At 36.8% G+C, this 16914-nt stretch overlaps 2 non-coding genes across 2 annotated transcripts; both read left to right on the top strand.

The window, feature by feature from the left end:
* The first annotated feature begins 15992 nt into the window (after positions 1-15992).
* On the top strand, positions 15993-16064 carry TRNAI-GAU (transfer RNA isoleucine (anticodon GAU)). The gene has a single exon. It is a non-coding gene; the product is annotated as a tRNA-Ile (tRNA).
* A 183-nt stretch (positions 16065-16247) lies between these two features.
* TRNAI-GAU (transfer RNA isoleucine (anticodon GAU)) lies at positions 16248-16319 on the top strand. Its single transcript has one exon. It is a non-coding gene; the product is annotated as a tRNA-Ile (tRNA).
* Positions 16320-16914: the final 595 nt, after the last annotated feature.

Genomic DNA, 16914 nt, shown 5'->3' with positions numbered 1-16914 from the left:
GTTTCACTGCTTAAGGACTAACTCGGCAGTTATATCGATTTACAGATGTGGGGGAGGTTGTACTTTTATTGTCCTAGACTCGCTGTAGAGAGGTGTGGAAAATCCGAGTCAGAAAATCAGGTCAATTATAGAAACAAGAATTAATTGAGATAAGTGGCTTGTTTAACTAATTATAAGAAACGCTGTTTTATTGAGAAGAATAAAAAAAGGTTATATAAGTGTAATACGTATGATATTTAGAAAAACAATTAAGACTTAAATATTTGTAAATTTGATCCAGATTGGATTAAATATATTCTCCGACTATTTAAAAAAATAATAACTTCAGCTGAAATGAGAAGAATAAGTTAGATTTAAATTAAGGTAATTTGGCAAAATTCTCATATTTTGATAATTTTTAATACATTCAACTTGCTTTAAAGAAAAGGAAAAAAATTGCTGTATTCGCCATTTTGCGGACACGAATAACTTTGGGCACAAGTGTGGACATTGAATAGTATCCTTAGTTATAAAAATAAGTAATTTGTCACTTCATCGCCTACAGCACATAGCTCTGAACAGTAGATATGCTTTAGTGAACTACACAACATGAAACTGCAGAAAACGAATTTTGATAAATGTTTTCTAAAAATGACTTTTTTTAAAGAGAAAGATAGATATTATTTGCAAAAAAAAAAAAAAAAAAAAAAAAAAAGACGCATAAAACTGATAGATGCTACTTTTCATCTTAAAGTTTATTTCTTTTTTATGTAAAATAGAATGAGTCTACAATTTATTGTATGTAATATCATGGTTTTCTCACGTTACATTCTTTAGTGCCGCCCAACCGGTACAGTGGTTAGTGTCGCTGACTTGCCGAAGGGCCGGGTTCGAATACCGGAGAAGGCATGGATATTTGTAAATGCATGGTGTCGGTGCGGCATGGAGTCACTCTAAATATGTGGCAAGCCGAAACTCCCGTCGTGTGGTTTAGTGGAAGCGGAGAATGGTGGAAGACCCTCCGACTCGTTCCGCCCGGGTTGCTCTCCATCAAAATTAGGGCGGAACTGAGCTAAATTGCACTGTCACCTGTATGGTGCTCAAGGCTGTAGCCAACGACAGACGCATGTTGCGCGCTCCTTGCCACGAGGAATTTCGTGGGCTTAGGCTGATGTTACTGTCAGACAAGTGAGCATAAGTAACAACAACACGCTTTTGTACTTTACTCTGCACTTTTACACCAGCGAAAGAGCAGCTGGTTCACTTGGTGATGGTGCTCATCAGTCAGTTTAAACCCTGCAAATGAATCTAATTGAAGGAGTGAAGTCAGACGTGCGACTAAAGGAGTCTGGTTTGATTATACTACTATTAAGTTTAAAGGGAAAGTGCATGTTCTGTTATTTTTGTTTTGGTTTAAAAACAGAGACATCTTTTTATGGGTTTTGGAAATACTACAGTGTTGCAAACATACTCTTGTACTCATTTGGAACTAGATGCAATGCATTAAACTATTACACGTATACCAAGAAAATAATAATGTACAATATATGATAAAATTCATAACTTAAGCCCTAAAATTATTGTGCAGTAGCAAACTAATGGTGCACCAGTACTAGTGAATATATATAGCGGTATGTTGCAATTAAAATATTAGTACAATATTATGATAGACTATTATAGTCCAGTACTAATGCACTTTACAAATCTGTTGTGCATATATTAGTACTGTTATGCCGAATTTACATTGGAGACAGAAGTTCAAACAGTACTCGAAAAGACGTCTATTGCACTGATATGCCTTTATCTTGGAAAAATATGCATATTATGCATATTTCAAGTATTTCGTTTTACTGCTCTTAGGTATGTCAGGATGTCATCTAGTTATTTAGTCTGTAAGAGATTCAAAGAGCTATTTCAGTGCCCTTCGGAATACGTCTGAGCGTGCATGTATTGCAGCAGATTATTTTTGCCCATACCTATTTGTTTTCAGATGACAGAATGCGGAGAAGGCAAGCATTTGTTTTTGGACAGATAAAAATATAATAGTCAACGTCTCTAACCCTCCATATATGGAGCCGAAATATCCCGAAAGCCGAAACGAAATAAATAGCTCTTGTATGGGCTATGTCGGGTCAGGAATATGTTGGCTCGGACGTACTAGTGCATAATTTATCTCTGATCTTGGGAAGGTAATTATATACTCTCCTGACGTTGTCTTCGTTATCACAGGAGCTTTGCTATTGCTCCAGAAAAGGGTCGTAGTGTTCGTTTTCCTGCACATTTAGTCATTGTATGTACAGTATCAGCGTACATTCTTCCGTCGCTTCCAGTTTGAGAATATTGTCTGCTTTTATATTGCCGTGTACTCCAGTGTGTGCACGGATTCATTGGAGCTTTCGTCTGATGTTTACCAGCAAGGAGAATATCATTTTCAGTATCGCCTTGAGTACGGTGTTCCAGGTTTTGCTATCAGGTTCAATGTTTCTTCTAACCTTCTTCGGAAACATACAATGACCTGACTAGAACAGAGAGCTTACTAAAGCTATGTTCACTAATTGTAGTAAGTAGACAGGATACAGACGAAGGGTATACAAAACCCTTTATTTTTTCTTTATATACAATGACTTCCGTACTTCGGAATACAATGACCCTCCACTCGGGGTCTAACTTAAAAGATATCAAAATAAAACTAAACTCTAATTTAACTTTAGAATAAGATTGGCCTTATAATAACAGAAAGCGTATGTAGCACAGAGACTGTGAACACTACAATACGTTTAATTTATCAAGAGGATTAAAACCTCTGGCCTGGAAGGCAAAGTAGCAACTGCGTAACTTCTAAGGTAAGCGGCCTGCTTCGAACTCACGGCTTCCTCTCTTCTCTGCTTGGCAAAAAGGCCACACTTAAATACTTGGCGTTCGCCAGACAACTTTGCATAAACTCCTTCACGCTTATAATTCTGGCCGGAAGTAGAAAATAAGAAGTGATAGTAAAGATTTAAAATAAAATAAACGTTAGTAAAACTTAAGATCCTTACATACTTCCCGCCAGAGTTAATTAGTTTGAAACTGAGGTCTAAAACGACCTTGTTGAAAACTTTTAGCTCTAGAAACTAACGCGAGGCCAAACTTTTACAAACATAACTTAGCTAGAAACTAGAAAATTTTAAAAGAAAGAAATTTGTTACAATAGCAGCTCCCGGAATATACAACAATCTTTTTTCTTTTTCATCTGTACTGCATCAAAACAGGAGCTTTATTCAATTCTGGTTCCTTCCAGAGATCTGGAAGGAAAACTAGTTTAATGAAATGTTACAGAATGACATTGCAAATAACATATAGAATATACTTTTCTTAACATTCTTATTTCATTCATGACTATTTTAATTATCTCTCCCCGTGCTCTCTGACATGTGTTGTAAAAACACCAAACACGAATGTGTTTCTGTCTATGTGTTCAACACTTCCTCCTACAATCAAAACACTAATGTGTTAAAATTCAACATACGAGACCTCTTAACACACCCTAATTTCAACTCTAGACCCTGAGGTACTATTCTGAAAGTGGCTAACTCTAAAGTGTAGCGTCAGAGAGCCTAACTACATCATTCAACCTTTAACACATATTCACCATGATTTAATCTTTACAGTCACACGAATAACAAATTTTTAACATTACTTTCACTTTTACCATATCACGGTATTTCTAAACATTCAAAATAACAGTTCACATGTATACAAGAACATATCAAGATGCCGTTAATTTTACACATTTGAAAACATACATTAGTAGTACATTGTTAACTTCTATTCTTTTCAAAGCAAGTGCCAATTCTTTCTACATTGAAATAATACTACATTTCAAAAAGTCTTTCAGACTAAAACTTCTTTCTTGTTAGAATGTTTTAAATAAAATTTATACAATAACTTTTTACAATATTTAAGTCTTTATACAACGCTATTATACATCAACTTTAGTTTTACGCGCGAGTAATTGAAAAACATAATAAGAAAATCGGTCACAACTCATTTCTCGCCCTTTTGGCGATAAAGGTAGACCTCGCATGAGGTAAAACTTCTTGATATCTGCCACTTGCAGTAAGAATGAAAGATTAACTTAAGTTTGTAAAGTAACATAAAATTTTACTTATCTTTGTAATATTCAGACATCCTTTTCTGGGCCCAGTCTTTAAAGGTGCTGCAGACCGTAACTTGGTTGATCCTCCTTCTTGTACGGGCTCGCCCTTCAGTGCTTTCCTCTGGAAGCTTCCGTTTTTCACCACTACGGCCACCCTTGAACATCTTCCTTCTGTCCTCTGCTTGTGGTCTTGGCCGTTTGAAGGCAGCTGGTCTTGGTGGAACCGGGAAACTTCTGTCGTGATCCTGCTTGGACCTCGTTGTTGGCCGTTCAAATTTTTCTTGTACTTTTTCCTCCGCCGCTGATGGCCCTTCCGCAGTTCGGCGACTTTTGCTGCGGAGAGTTCTGTCGGATGAGTCAATCTTCCGTTTCACAGCCGGGTTATAGTTGCCGTCCTTTCTCCCGGTCTTTTCCACATACGTCGTCCTTCTCCCTTCTTCATTCTGGGGGTGTTCGTGAACTCTGTTTTTTGGACGGTGGAACGGCTTCTTTTTCTTTGTACCTTCAATTTTTCCGCGGGGCAATTTTCTTTTCACTTGCTTCTGTCTCTCATTGGCTTGCCCTTGTACTTGTCGTTTTCCCACCTCTGGAACTTGTGCCTGCGGTGTCTGCCGTACCGGATCCTGCAAAAGATCTGAAAAGATTTGCATTTTATTACGGTCATAGAATGGTTTTATCCGGTCAATGTTTGCGGAACAGGTTTCACCATTTCTTGCCTTTAACACTACAACAGCGTGAGTTATTTTTTCTATAACATATGGTCCTTCAAAGCGTGGAAAAAATTTGGCAGTTTTATCTTCTGGTGCTGAAGAAAGTGAATGCTTAATTTTTAGTACTTCATCCCCTACTTTATAAGTTACTCCCCGTCGTTTCAAGTCATAATACAATTTTTGTTTTCTTTGTGCTACTTCCGTATTCTTTTTTGCTTCTTTTATTAGTTTTTCTATATCACCCATTTTAAATTCTGGGGCTCTTTGTTGCACATAAAATAGTTTATCTAACGGTGTTATAACCTTTCTGCCTAGAAATAACTCAGCAGGAGTTTTGCCCGTTGTATCATGTTTTGCGGTCCTAAGGGCGAAAGCAAATTCATTGACATAGTTATCCCAGCTTTTATGAAAATTTTTAACATAACTACGGATAATTTTCACTATATTTCTGTTGACCCGTTCCGCTATATTTGATTGCGGCCTATACGGGACCATTTTTAAATGACGTATGCCCAGTTTTTGGCACATGTCTTCAAATATATTACTTACAAATTGAGGACCATTATCCGATATAACTTTTAGGGGCGCCCCGTATTTTAAAATATATTTATTTAAAATAGAATCGGTAACTAATTTCGCGGAGGCTCGTTTTAAGGGAACAATTTCGGTCCATTTACTAAAATGATCAACTATAACAAGGAGATAGCGACTTTTGTTTAACTGACTTTTTGGGAAAGGGCCCAATAAATCGATGCCGATTATTTCATTTGGAAATTCGGATTTAATACTATTTAGAAACCCGGCCGGGCGGAAATTAATATAATTAACGGCTTGACATGTTGGGCAGGACTGGACATACGCCCTTGTTAACTTTTGCAGTTCAGGAACGTAGACTGCCTCGCGTACGCGTTGAGTAGTTTTTCGAATACCAGCATGAGAAGCTAAAGGGCTGTCATGGAGCTCTTGCAGGATATTTAATCTAAGACTAGCTGGGATAACAGGTCGAAATTCGTTGTTGGAATTCGTAGTTTTTGTATAAAATAATAGACCATCTATTAGTTCGTAATGGGCCGCCCTATTTCTTATCGCCACAATATCTTGGTGGCTAAAATTTTCAGGATCCTTCAAATACTCATAAATACTTCCAAACTCAGGATCCTTACCCAGTTCGGTTATTACAGTTTCTCGGGAATTTATTGTACACGCTGTCAGCATTGCAACTTTTACGGTATTACCCTGTTCGTCTAATTTAATTCGTGACAGGGCATCTGCTACGATATTTTCCTTTCCGGGGGTATGCTTGATTACCAGATTATATTCTTGCAGCTTGAGTGCCCATCTTATTAACCTTGGGGATAAATTTTTTCCAGAGTACAATCTAGTTACCGCCGCATGATCAGAATATACTGTTATCGGCGCCTTTCCAAAATAGACTCGGAACTTTTGCACTGCTAACAGAACTGCAAGTGCCTCTCTCTCGGTCGCGGAATAGTTTCTTTGTGTTTGATTTAAAGTTCGGCTAAAAAATGCCACTGGCTGCTGATTTTGCGAAAGTACCGCTCCTACCGCATAATCCGAAGCATCCGCTGAAATTTCTAAATTTTCATCCTTTTCAGGAAATTTCAACACAGGGGCTTGCGTTAATGCTTGTTTTAATTTTTCGAAAGCACTATTGGCTTCGGCCGTCCACGAGAATCTTGCCTTTTTCCTTTTTAATTTTAACAATGGCTCAGCGATAGCCGCAAAATCTTTTATAAAGGACCTATAATATGAACAAAGTCCTAGAAAAGAAGAGAGCTTCTTTGCCGTGTTTGGAGTCGGATACTTTTGTACAGCGATTATTTTTGATTCATCTGTCTCGATCCCTTTTTGCGATATTTTGTAACCTAAATATTTTAATTCAGGGGCTGCAAATTTGCATTTTTCGACATTAACTTTTAGACCGGCCTCATTTAATAAAGAAAACACCTGTCTTAAATCCTGTACATGTTGGTCTAGATTATCACTAGTAATAATGATATCGTCTAAATAGATAAATGTGGACTTTCCGAGAACAGGTCTTAACACAATGTCCATGCATCGCTGAAATGTTGCTGGGGCGCCTGAAAAGCCAAACGGCATTCGCAAAAATGCGTAAGTGCCAGACTTGGTTATAAAAGCAGTCTTAGGCACGTCCTCAGGCCTGATCCCTATTTGAAAATAACCATTCGTTAAGTCTAAAGTTGTCATAAATTTGGTTGATTTTATGTTCCTTAAAATTTCTTCTATAATCGGTAACGAATATACCGGATATTTCGTTATGGAATTTAATTTACGGTAATCAATAGCGAATCTCCACCTTTTTGGATGCTCCAAAGGATAATCATTATTTTTCTTACATAAAACCACCGGACTAGCATAACTACTTGAGATAGGCGTTACGATCTTTTTACGTAGCATATCGGTAATATGCCATTCTATAATTTTTTCCTTATTCTTATCATACCGGTATGGTTTTTGACGAACCGGCAATGCATCTCCGGTGTCAATACTATGGTTAGTAACCTGGGTAAATCCTGGAATATCACTAAATAAGGAAGCAAATTCACTTACCACTTGTCGGATTCTATCTTGCTCGTCATTAGGCAGGTGGTCGAGATTTAACCTTGGCGGTTCAACCTTTTCTACACGCACTGGTTTCATCGTCAGCTTAAGAGACGCTTCATTAAAATCCAGTGTAGCTTGTGCGTCTGAAAGAAAGTCTATTCCTAGTATTAAGTGTGCTTGCAAATTTTTTACTATAAAAAACATCACCTTTACTTGTTCGTCCTTGATACGGATGTACAAAGGTACTTTACCTACGCACTTACATTGTTCTCCTTGCGCCGCTAATACTGTTGTATTATCCGCATTATATATGCGGTATTTGCGAAAATACTTTCTAAAAAAGACTTCTGCCACACAGGAACACTGCGCGCCGGTATCCAGGAGTGCGGTGGCCGGGATATTATTTACCAAGACTTCAATCTTCGGAAGAGTTAAATTTTTCACCATTACTGTATTTAACTTGTAGGAAGAGGGGTTTTCGTGGCCTTCGGATTTCCGCACCCTCTCGTCAGCAGAAATCCGTTTTAGTTTAAATTATTTTTCCTTTCGGTGCTTTCCTTCTTTCTCCACTGGCCTTGAGACTTTTTTCCTGGGTTGCTATTGAACTGTCGACGTTCGCCGGCTGTTTTTGAATGCTCGGGTTTCCTTGCCCACTGATTCGCTTTTTCTCCGTAGCCATGTGCTTGAGTTTGCTGTAGTCTTGGCGTACCAAATTGGTTTCGCTGTTGATATTGGCGTCTTCTTTCGACGTCCGCCGTTCTTCTACTTTCAAACTGGATTGCTAGCTCAAATAATTTTTCCAGTGTAGTCGGATTTCTCAATTCAATAAAGTCTTGCACTTGGGGTAGTAACCTCGGCAAAATCACTTGAATTATTTCAGGATCCGGACGGTTTCCATACAAGAGCTTGAAAACGTGAATTTTTCTTAAAATAAAACTCGACATGTTTTCCATTCTTTGTTGATATATACTGAAAAGTTCTGTTTCTAATTTCGCACGATCCCTTACAACAGGGAAGGCTTTTAGTAGGGCAGTCTTGAAATTTTCGTAGGTATAGGTGGGACTTCCTGCTTGACCCAAGAGACTTCTGCCGATACATTTGAACCAGTTAAGCGCTTGGCCCCTCAAAGCGCTGGTAGCTAAGGTAACTTTTTGAAACTCGTGCACGGGGTAGAGCATGAAGTGGTCATCCAATTTTTCCAAAAAACTGGTTACTTGTGAGTTTCCATTAAACGTTGCTTCTGGTTTCATCGAAGCGCGCATGGTCTGGACAATATACCCAAATCCTTCCAGGGCGGCAGCTGGCATTTCTGGATTCTGAGCTGTTTCTGCAGGCAGCACAGGTTCTTCTTGAAACTCGGCCATGGTTATTCTTCGTCGGGCGCCACTATCAGGTTCAATGTTTCTTCTAACCTTCTTCGGAAACATACAATGACCTGACTAGAACAGAGAACTTACTAAAGCTATGTTCACTAATTGTAGTAAGTAGACAGGATACAGACGAAGGGTATACAAAACCCTTTATTTTTTCTTTATATACAATGACTTCCGTACTTCGGAATACAATGACCCTCCACTCGGGGTCTAACTTAAAAGATATCAAAATAAAACTAAACTCTAATTTAACTTTAGAATAAGATTGGCCTTATAATAACAGAAAGCGTATGTAGCACAGAGACTGTGAACACTACAATACGTTTAATTTATCAAGAGGATTAAAACCTCTGGCCTGGAAGGCAAAGTAGCAACTGCGTAACTTCTAAGGTAAGCGGCCTGCTTCGAACTCACGGCTTCCTCTCTTCTCTGCTTGGCAAAAAGGCCACACTTAAATACTTGGCGTTCGCCAGACAACTTTGCATAAACTCCTTCACGCTTATAATTCTGGCCGGAAGTAGAAAATAAGAAGTGATAGTAAAGATTTAAAATAAAATAAACGTTAGTAAAACTTAAGATCCTTACATTGCAACCTCATATAGAATGGAGACTTGACACCGAGACAGAATATATGGTTAATTCGGTACCAACTAGAATGCCATAGTGAACAACTGTTGTTCTAAGTGTTTCGGGCTCAACCTGTAACAATGTATGGGCAGAATTTAGTTTTCGCGCTCAGATAAATATATTGCTGGTGCTTCTTATCACACAGAAGCCACAGCCTGTTACTGAGGCCCCCTTTGATACATCAGTATATACAACATATTACTCGAAACGTGATGGATCTGTGGTATTTTCCCTCTGCAGAACGAGATGGAGGGAGGAAGGCCAACTAAAAGGTTTACCGTATTGGTAGGGGTATAGAGTCATTAGGTTATTTTGAAGCAGGAATACATGAAAAATGAACAGTGCTTTCTCCATGACTCGAAAATGGACCTCTTGATTACGCGTCGAGTGTGTTCCGGTTACACCCCGAAGGCATGCAGAAAGGAGGGAAATAATACCTTATATAGTCCCCTTTAAAGGGCGACAGGAGATTAGGGGACCAATCGTTAAATCCTGATGGCGAAGAATGATCATCCACCACGTTTTTAGTTCGGATGCCACTGTAAAGTCACTTTAGAATTTTTCGAGACAGAATTTGCGCAATGCAGAATTGCGACAGAATTCACGAATGGGAGCCGTGTCCTGGAAAGTAGAATTGATGCATGGCATAGCGACATCTGGTCATCTCAAATCTCTGATAGCTCTTTGCAGAATCGAAATTGACATTTCTTCTAATCAGCATGTTGATTATAAATAGCTTGCAAAAATATTTTTCCAAATCTAGAAGATATGATTCATGAAGTCGTGTCTGAAGTATTTAAAATACTGAAAATAAGGAAGAGTCTTATCAGAAGAGCATGAAACGGTGTTGTGGTGTATTTAATTATGGCAAAGCACACGAGGGCTATCTGCCTAAGGGGAGGGATGCCTTCGTGGAGGACTTTCTAAAGGAAACTGGCTCGTATACACGTTACACATGGGGAAAACCACGAAAACGCCCATGCACCCAGCCCGTTCGCGGGATTCGAACCTCGGACCGAACTACCAGTGTTCAGCGACTTTACCGCTCGGCCGCTGGTGGGCCGGCATGAAACGAAAAGGTTGGATTACACACACAATTATCACACACGTCCTACAAAATCTTTTCACAGTGGCAGCTAGTCCCGCAAAACCTATTCTGTGAAAAAGAATTAAATTCGTTATTTTCTCTTCACACCCGAATCCAACCAATATTAGTTCAATTTTAGCCATAAGCAATTCCACAAAAATTATAAACTTCAATTTTGTTTGAGTTTAGGACTTCTGTGACAGCAATCAGTGCTTTCCGTCAGTTGTGTCATAAAAAAGGTAGTTGATGCAAATAGATTTTGATGTAAACTTGATCAAATAAAATTATTTTGATTGAAAAACGATCATCGTAGCTTTATCTTCCGTACACGTCTGATAGAATTAATTCAGAAAAGAAAACTTCATACAATTCATTTCACAAAGAAATAATGGCGGCAAAAATTATAAAAACCTGAATACGAATTTCACGCTGTTGTTTTATTCTTCTTATTTAGTCAAGGGAACATCTTACATAAAAATGTCATATGTTCCCTTGTGGATTTATGTGGTCTTGCATTGTCGTGCAGAATTATTGCACTGTCCACAAGATCCGGACGTTTATCCCGAACGCCACATCGTACCTGTCGCACCAGGAAGTCCCTGTAGTACTGTGCGGTCACTGTTCTGCCGTGAGGAACAAAGTGGCAAAAAATGACATCCCTGACGCCATACGTGACGATCACCATCAATTTGACTGGGAAAGCATTCTGACGCTAGCTCATTACGCCATATCCTCTGGACAGTACCTTTCTCGATGCCACTCGCCCTCTCTAACTCCAGTAATGCCCATCGTCTGTCTTCATCCATGAGGTGCTCGATGACGGCACGTGCCAAGTCGGTCCGCGCACTCACTGGTCGTCCCGAACGTTGCTCACCATTGGTTGACACACGTCCTTGCTGAAACTTTCCAACCCACCGTGCTACTGTACGATATGGTAGGGCATTATTTCCAAGGGCTTCTACTAATTCACTGTGACATTCCATTGCATTTCTCCCTCGGAGAACGGCTATTTTGATGTAAGCGAGCTGCTCAACACGGATTACCTCCATCTCGCACGGCACTCACCAACTGACTGATTTCAGAGCCCTCGTTACCACAGAGCCAACTATCACAAAGCCATCTGTTGTTCTGCATACACACTATGCCTGCAGAACTTCCACACGACACATATATACGTTTTTATTATATACGTTTATATATACGTTTGAATATACGTTTTGTGATCCGTTCACATATCTACAAGAAAAAAATAGTTGCCATGACTTTTGCTCCAACCCTCTTAGATTGCGATAGAATTCGTGAAGCCCATCTCGCTCACCAGAAGCTTTTTCAAATGGCCAGAAAGAAACATAAGTTAATAAAACGAAGACAACTAGATGAAGAAATGCCGGTTCAAGATGATTATGGTGCATTAAAATGTTAAAATTATTTTTTATAAATTATTAGTGTTTAAATTGTTTTTCAGTTTTTCTCAAAACATGTTTTTTTTTAAACTTTCGGTACACTTTTCTTGAAATCTATTCAGCCTAGAAGGTTTAAATGTTCCACAGTTGTTTATCTTAACTATTTCTTTGAAACTACGCAGGATATAAATTTATGACCTTTAGTTTTGGATATATTAAAAATTTAATACTACTTTTTTCTATGATTTTAAAAACATTTTACTAATTCATTTTTAATATTTTTTCTTTTCACGTAAAATGTAAAATATTGCTTATTATTCTAAAATGATATATTTTTAACCATCATGCAAAATTTGAAGGAGTTTGATGCAGTGGTTTTTAAGCAAAGTGTACAAAACTAGCACACTCTCTCAGATGCTTCGTCATAAGGTAAGAGAAATTAAACAACTGTTTTTCATAAATATTAAGCTTTAAATTTACACCTTATGTGTTTTATATAATCTACAAGCTGTCTATTTTAAATGGAAAAAAGAATTTAGAGTATACGTTTATTTTGTGAAAAGTTATACCGTAATAACCTTTGTCCCGAAATAATTGCATTTCGTCAGTCGATATGTCACATGCCCTCTTAAGTAAGCAACAGGTTTCGGAACAGCAAAGCTAGATTATGAAATTTTTCTTATATTATTTGGCACATTGTATGAAAGCTTTTAATGAAAGAAAAGAGCACCCTGTTACATTAAAATTGCTGGAATTATTTTTAAAAATAATCTGTAAGTTTTGAGTTTATTTCAATGTCATTCTAAGAAAATATGTATTCATTTTCATCTTGCAAATTCACGCCAGGATTTGTATAAAATTTTAAACAATAGAATGTGCGCCTTAAGCTCAGTTTTCATACATACGTAGTCACGTAATAGTGTACAGATTAGAAAATATTTTTCGGGAATACAAAAGTAGTAAAGCAAACGTTCGTCAGGAAACATTTAGACGCGCGATTCCGTTTTCTTTGAAACAAAAGATTCAAAATTATTTTGTAAAAGAACAATCCTTTTGTACGTTTCTGTGCAGATACAATGAGCTTTAATTTTTATCTTTTCCTCCTTTTTTTAATAATAGTAAACATTTTTAATTTATCTTTTCCTTCTTTCTCTTAGACACATTATTCTAATATTTTAATTTCAACACAGAGATCTTTATTTAACCAAACCTCATGCAAGATCAAAAGCAAGTCCACATTGTTCCCATTTTGTAACTTAGTGTGCATTCTGTGCTGCGTTATATGACAAATGCGATGTGCGTATTATGATACGCAATAAGACTTCTGCATCTCGAGGTTTTAGATGATTGAATGGTATACACTTTTGATGATATAAAAATTCTCATTAGTGATAAAAAAACTGATTTTTTAAATCTTTGTTGCATATATTTATTGTGTAGGATTCTCCACTGTGTAATTCTAAGTTACTTTTGGAAGGGAAGAATCTTAAGAACTGATGAGCGAATAATCGTATGAGTGCGTGTGACAGGGAACAACAAGATAGAAGGGTAAAATAACCCTTTATTATTCAAATAAGATTTAACAGAACCCCGTCTTGAAGTTGTAAATTAAAGCAGACACTTGGGTTTGAACTTAAGAGACTAAGAATCAAACTAAACTAATCCTAGCTAAAGAGATATAACCAAAGCTATCAAGATTCTAACAGAGTTGGCCCCTTAACGCTAATTGACTGCGAAGCTATCAAGGACCTACAGTACGGGCCGAACGTAATAATAGATTACGAGAGAGTAGCTAGCCTAAAAAGGCGGACGCGTGCAGACAGAATATCTGGTATCTCTCTCCCTAAGTCAGAAGAACTTCGCGGTTAAATACCGCTCTGCCTCATTAGCATTCATACGTGATTCTAAAACTATGTTCTGGCCGGAAGTAGTAAATTGAAATTAAAAATTGATAGGAAAGGAAGTTTAACTCAACATAACTGTTAATAAAATTAACATAATCCTTACAATTGTAAAACGAAATCCTATTAAATATTATCTTAGATGATTTTAAATGAATGTTACTAACAGTCTTACAATTTCTAAAACCCATTTTAGTGTTCTGATGGGGATATTAGCTTTTCACTTTACTCTGTAGCAGGAGATGCTTATTGATGCAGTTTCCATAATTAAAAATTTATATAAATATTTATTAAATTAGAAGTAATTTTTCGCCTAAAACATACTTTGCTGAATATAGTATTCTAAATGAATGCAGAAAAGATCATCGTAACTTCGAAAAGGCAACACTTTCTTATTACTCTTTTCCAACTGTTATAAATGAAAAATAACCAGATGTGGAAAAAAAAATATTGTCAGTCATTTTTATGAAAAATTCAAATGTATCAGTTTTCTATGTTAAAAATTCGAGTAGTTAAGTTCTATTTGTTTCTTGAAAATTATTAAAATATTATTAAAAAGTGCATATTTATTTTAAATGACTTACTTTGTATAATTTTAAAGGTAAGTGAAATATTTTATGTAGTAAAGGTTTGTCGCAATTTCCTTTTTCTGCAGGCGAAAGTTATATGGTTTTCATTCTGAATAAAATTTAATGGTTGAAAGCTGCCTTTAGTTGCTTCTATTGAATTACGTGAAACGTCTTGAAAATATGTATCTAACGTTTCAACATCTCCATACAAAGCAGTGTCAAAAATACCTTCCACGTTCAAATTATTTAGCTTTTTACTTCTGCAAAATACGTTAGTATTTTATATTCTTGAAGGCTACCATGCTCTAGTTTTTAAAGTTCAGATCCGAAAGGAGATGAAATTTAAAGTTATGAGAGAAGTTTTCGAAAAGCAATAATGTGTTTATTTCGAGAATTTTATAAGACATAAAAATTGCTTTAAAATTGTAAAATAAAAGCTTGTTATTCAGATTATCATTTGGAAATAGGGGAAAATGTATGCAATGTCATAATTAAAACGTATGTAGATTTATTGAATAACGTGTATCCTATAATTACATTTTATGTAGATCTACAGAGCATTTAATTATGAAGCAATATGCAAATTCCAAAAAAGAAGGACATTTATGTACGTTTTCGTAATAACGAAAAATGACTGATCCTTCTATTTTAACTTACAAACTTCTGCTTAGACTAATTGAAACGAAAGAGAAAAGGAAATAATTTCTGCATTTGCGTACATTTTTTCCCTTTTAAACAATGTTCGCTGATTAAATATTACTCTTCCTTTCCTATAAAAATTTTAAAAAGTTTTAAAGAGTAATGTTGGGCCCAAATATAATTCATATGTCCGTGCGATGGAAACGTAACCGTTGCATTTCTAACATATTACGGTATTTTTGGCCTTAATTTATCACGAAATATTTGGCATCATAGATTTTGGACGTCCAGCAGCTCTATTTTTTGTATGTACTTCAGTTTTATCTACTCATTTTGAAACAGAAATTCTGTGGAAAGACATTCATATCGTCACAGAGCAGTGAGTTCATTTTCTTAAGTGTAACTGATGTAAAAAATTTAGCTGCATTGAACATAAAAATAAAATTAACGATGGCTGGTCGTCTTAAGTCAAATAATGCCTGGAGGTTTAGATGGAAAATGCCTGGAGGAAATAATGCTTGCAGTTTTAGATGGAGGAATCTTACAAACTGGAGGGTTATATGAATTATTTCTTAGACTTTCATTGCAGTTTGCCTTTTCGCCAGCTCAACTGTTTACAGACTAACTAAACGTGGATGTTTAGAAAATGAAATGGTTTCGCCTACTGAACAACAAAGATAAAAGTCTTAACAAAGTTATCACAGAATCCATTAAAGGCTTTTGTATGCTTTTAAACTAAAGTTTTCCTTACTTAATGATACAATATTTTCCGAAATAAACGCTAAAAGCGTATTATTGTTTAGACCATTTTGTTTACTACAATGAATAGCTTAAATTAGTCTGTCCCATCATGTGGCCCAAAAATGAACTCTACAGTTCTATCGTAGGCACCTACCTCTGCATAGTTTCCAATTTTTCTTCAGTTTGATTACATTTATAAGGTATATCTCCCACTTTCCTAGCGTGCCTTCGTAGAGTGTGCCTTCGTGGTGTAAAGGTAGCACGCTGGACCGATATTCCAGAGGTCCGTGGTTCGATTCCCGGGGAAGGCGGTTGCTAATTTTTCATCTCGTCTGCCTCCAAATAATCCTAATGACTGTACAGTGGCGTCCGAACTAAAAGGGTTGTAGATGATCACTCTCCACACCCAGGATTTGGCGATTGGTTCCCCTGAAAACCCCAGTCGCCCTTTAAAAAGGGGAGTGTATAAGGTATATCTCCCGCTTTCCTAGCGTGCCTTCGTGGTGTAACGGTAGCACGCTGGGCCGATATTCCAGAGGTCCGTGGTTCGATTCCCGGCGAAGGCGGTTGTTAATTTTTCATCTTTCCTGCTTTCAAAAAAAATACCTAATGTTTCTACACATTAAATATTTAAACTTTTATCTCAAGTGGAATATGGTGCTCAGTGATTCCAAAGTTAAAGAATTTAATTAAATTTGTTGTTATGATTTCTGCAATTTTATGTGCTAACTTTGATCTAGGTCAAAGTTACTGTTTATCATGTCGAGTTTCTGAAATTATAATTTATCCCATGTAAAAAAGTATTTGAGATTTTGTGGATTATCTATCAATCATATATTCTAATGGATTTCAGTGGCAGCAACATGCCGTTGAGATACATCATATCTATATATTTTCAGGCACGACAGTAAAAAGACAAAAGAAGAAAGCAATAAAATACTTTGAGAAAGATAATCAAACACATGTTCCAATCTAATTATCTCTTACCATTGAAATGGTTAAAAGCTACTGGAAATATACGGCACTGAAACAACTGACCAGGTATCAGTATTCAATTGAATCAAGAACACGAATGGTAAGACACAACCGAGCTCCTGTCAAAGATAAAACAGATCCTAAAATTAGTTTCTTTTGATACTTCAAGAGTTCGTTCACAAAATG

The sequence above is a fragment of the Stegodyphus dumicola genome, chromosome X2, assembly GCF_044657685.1.
Source record: "Stegodyphus dumicola isolate Sdum_Otavi_A_Nest chromosome X2, ASM4465768v1".
Taxonomy (NCBI): Eukaryota; Metazoa; Arthropoda; class Arachnida; order Araneae; family Eresidae; genus Stegodyphus; species Stegodyphus dumicola.
The sequence above is the reverse complement of the archived record's forward strand: the minus strand, read 5'-3'. Positions and strand labels throughout refer to the sequence as shown.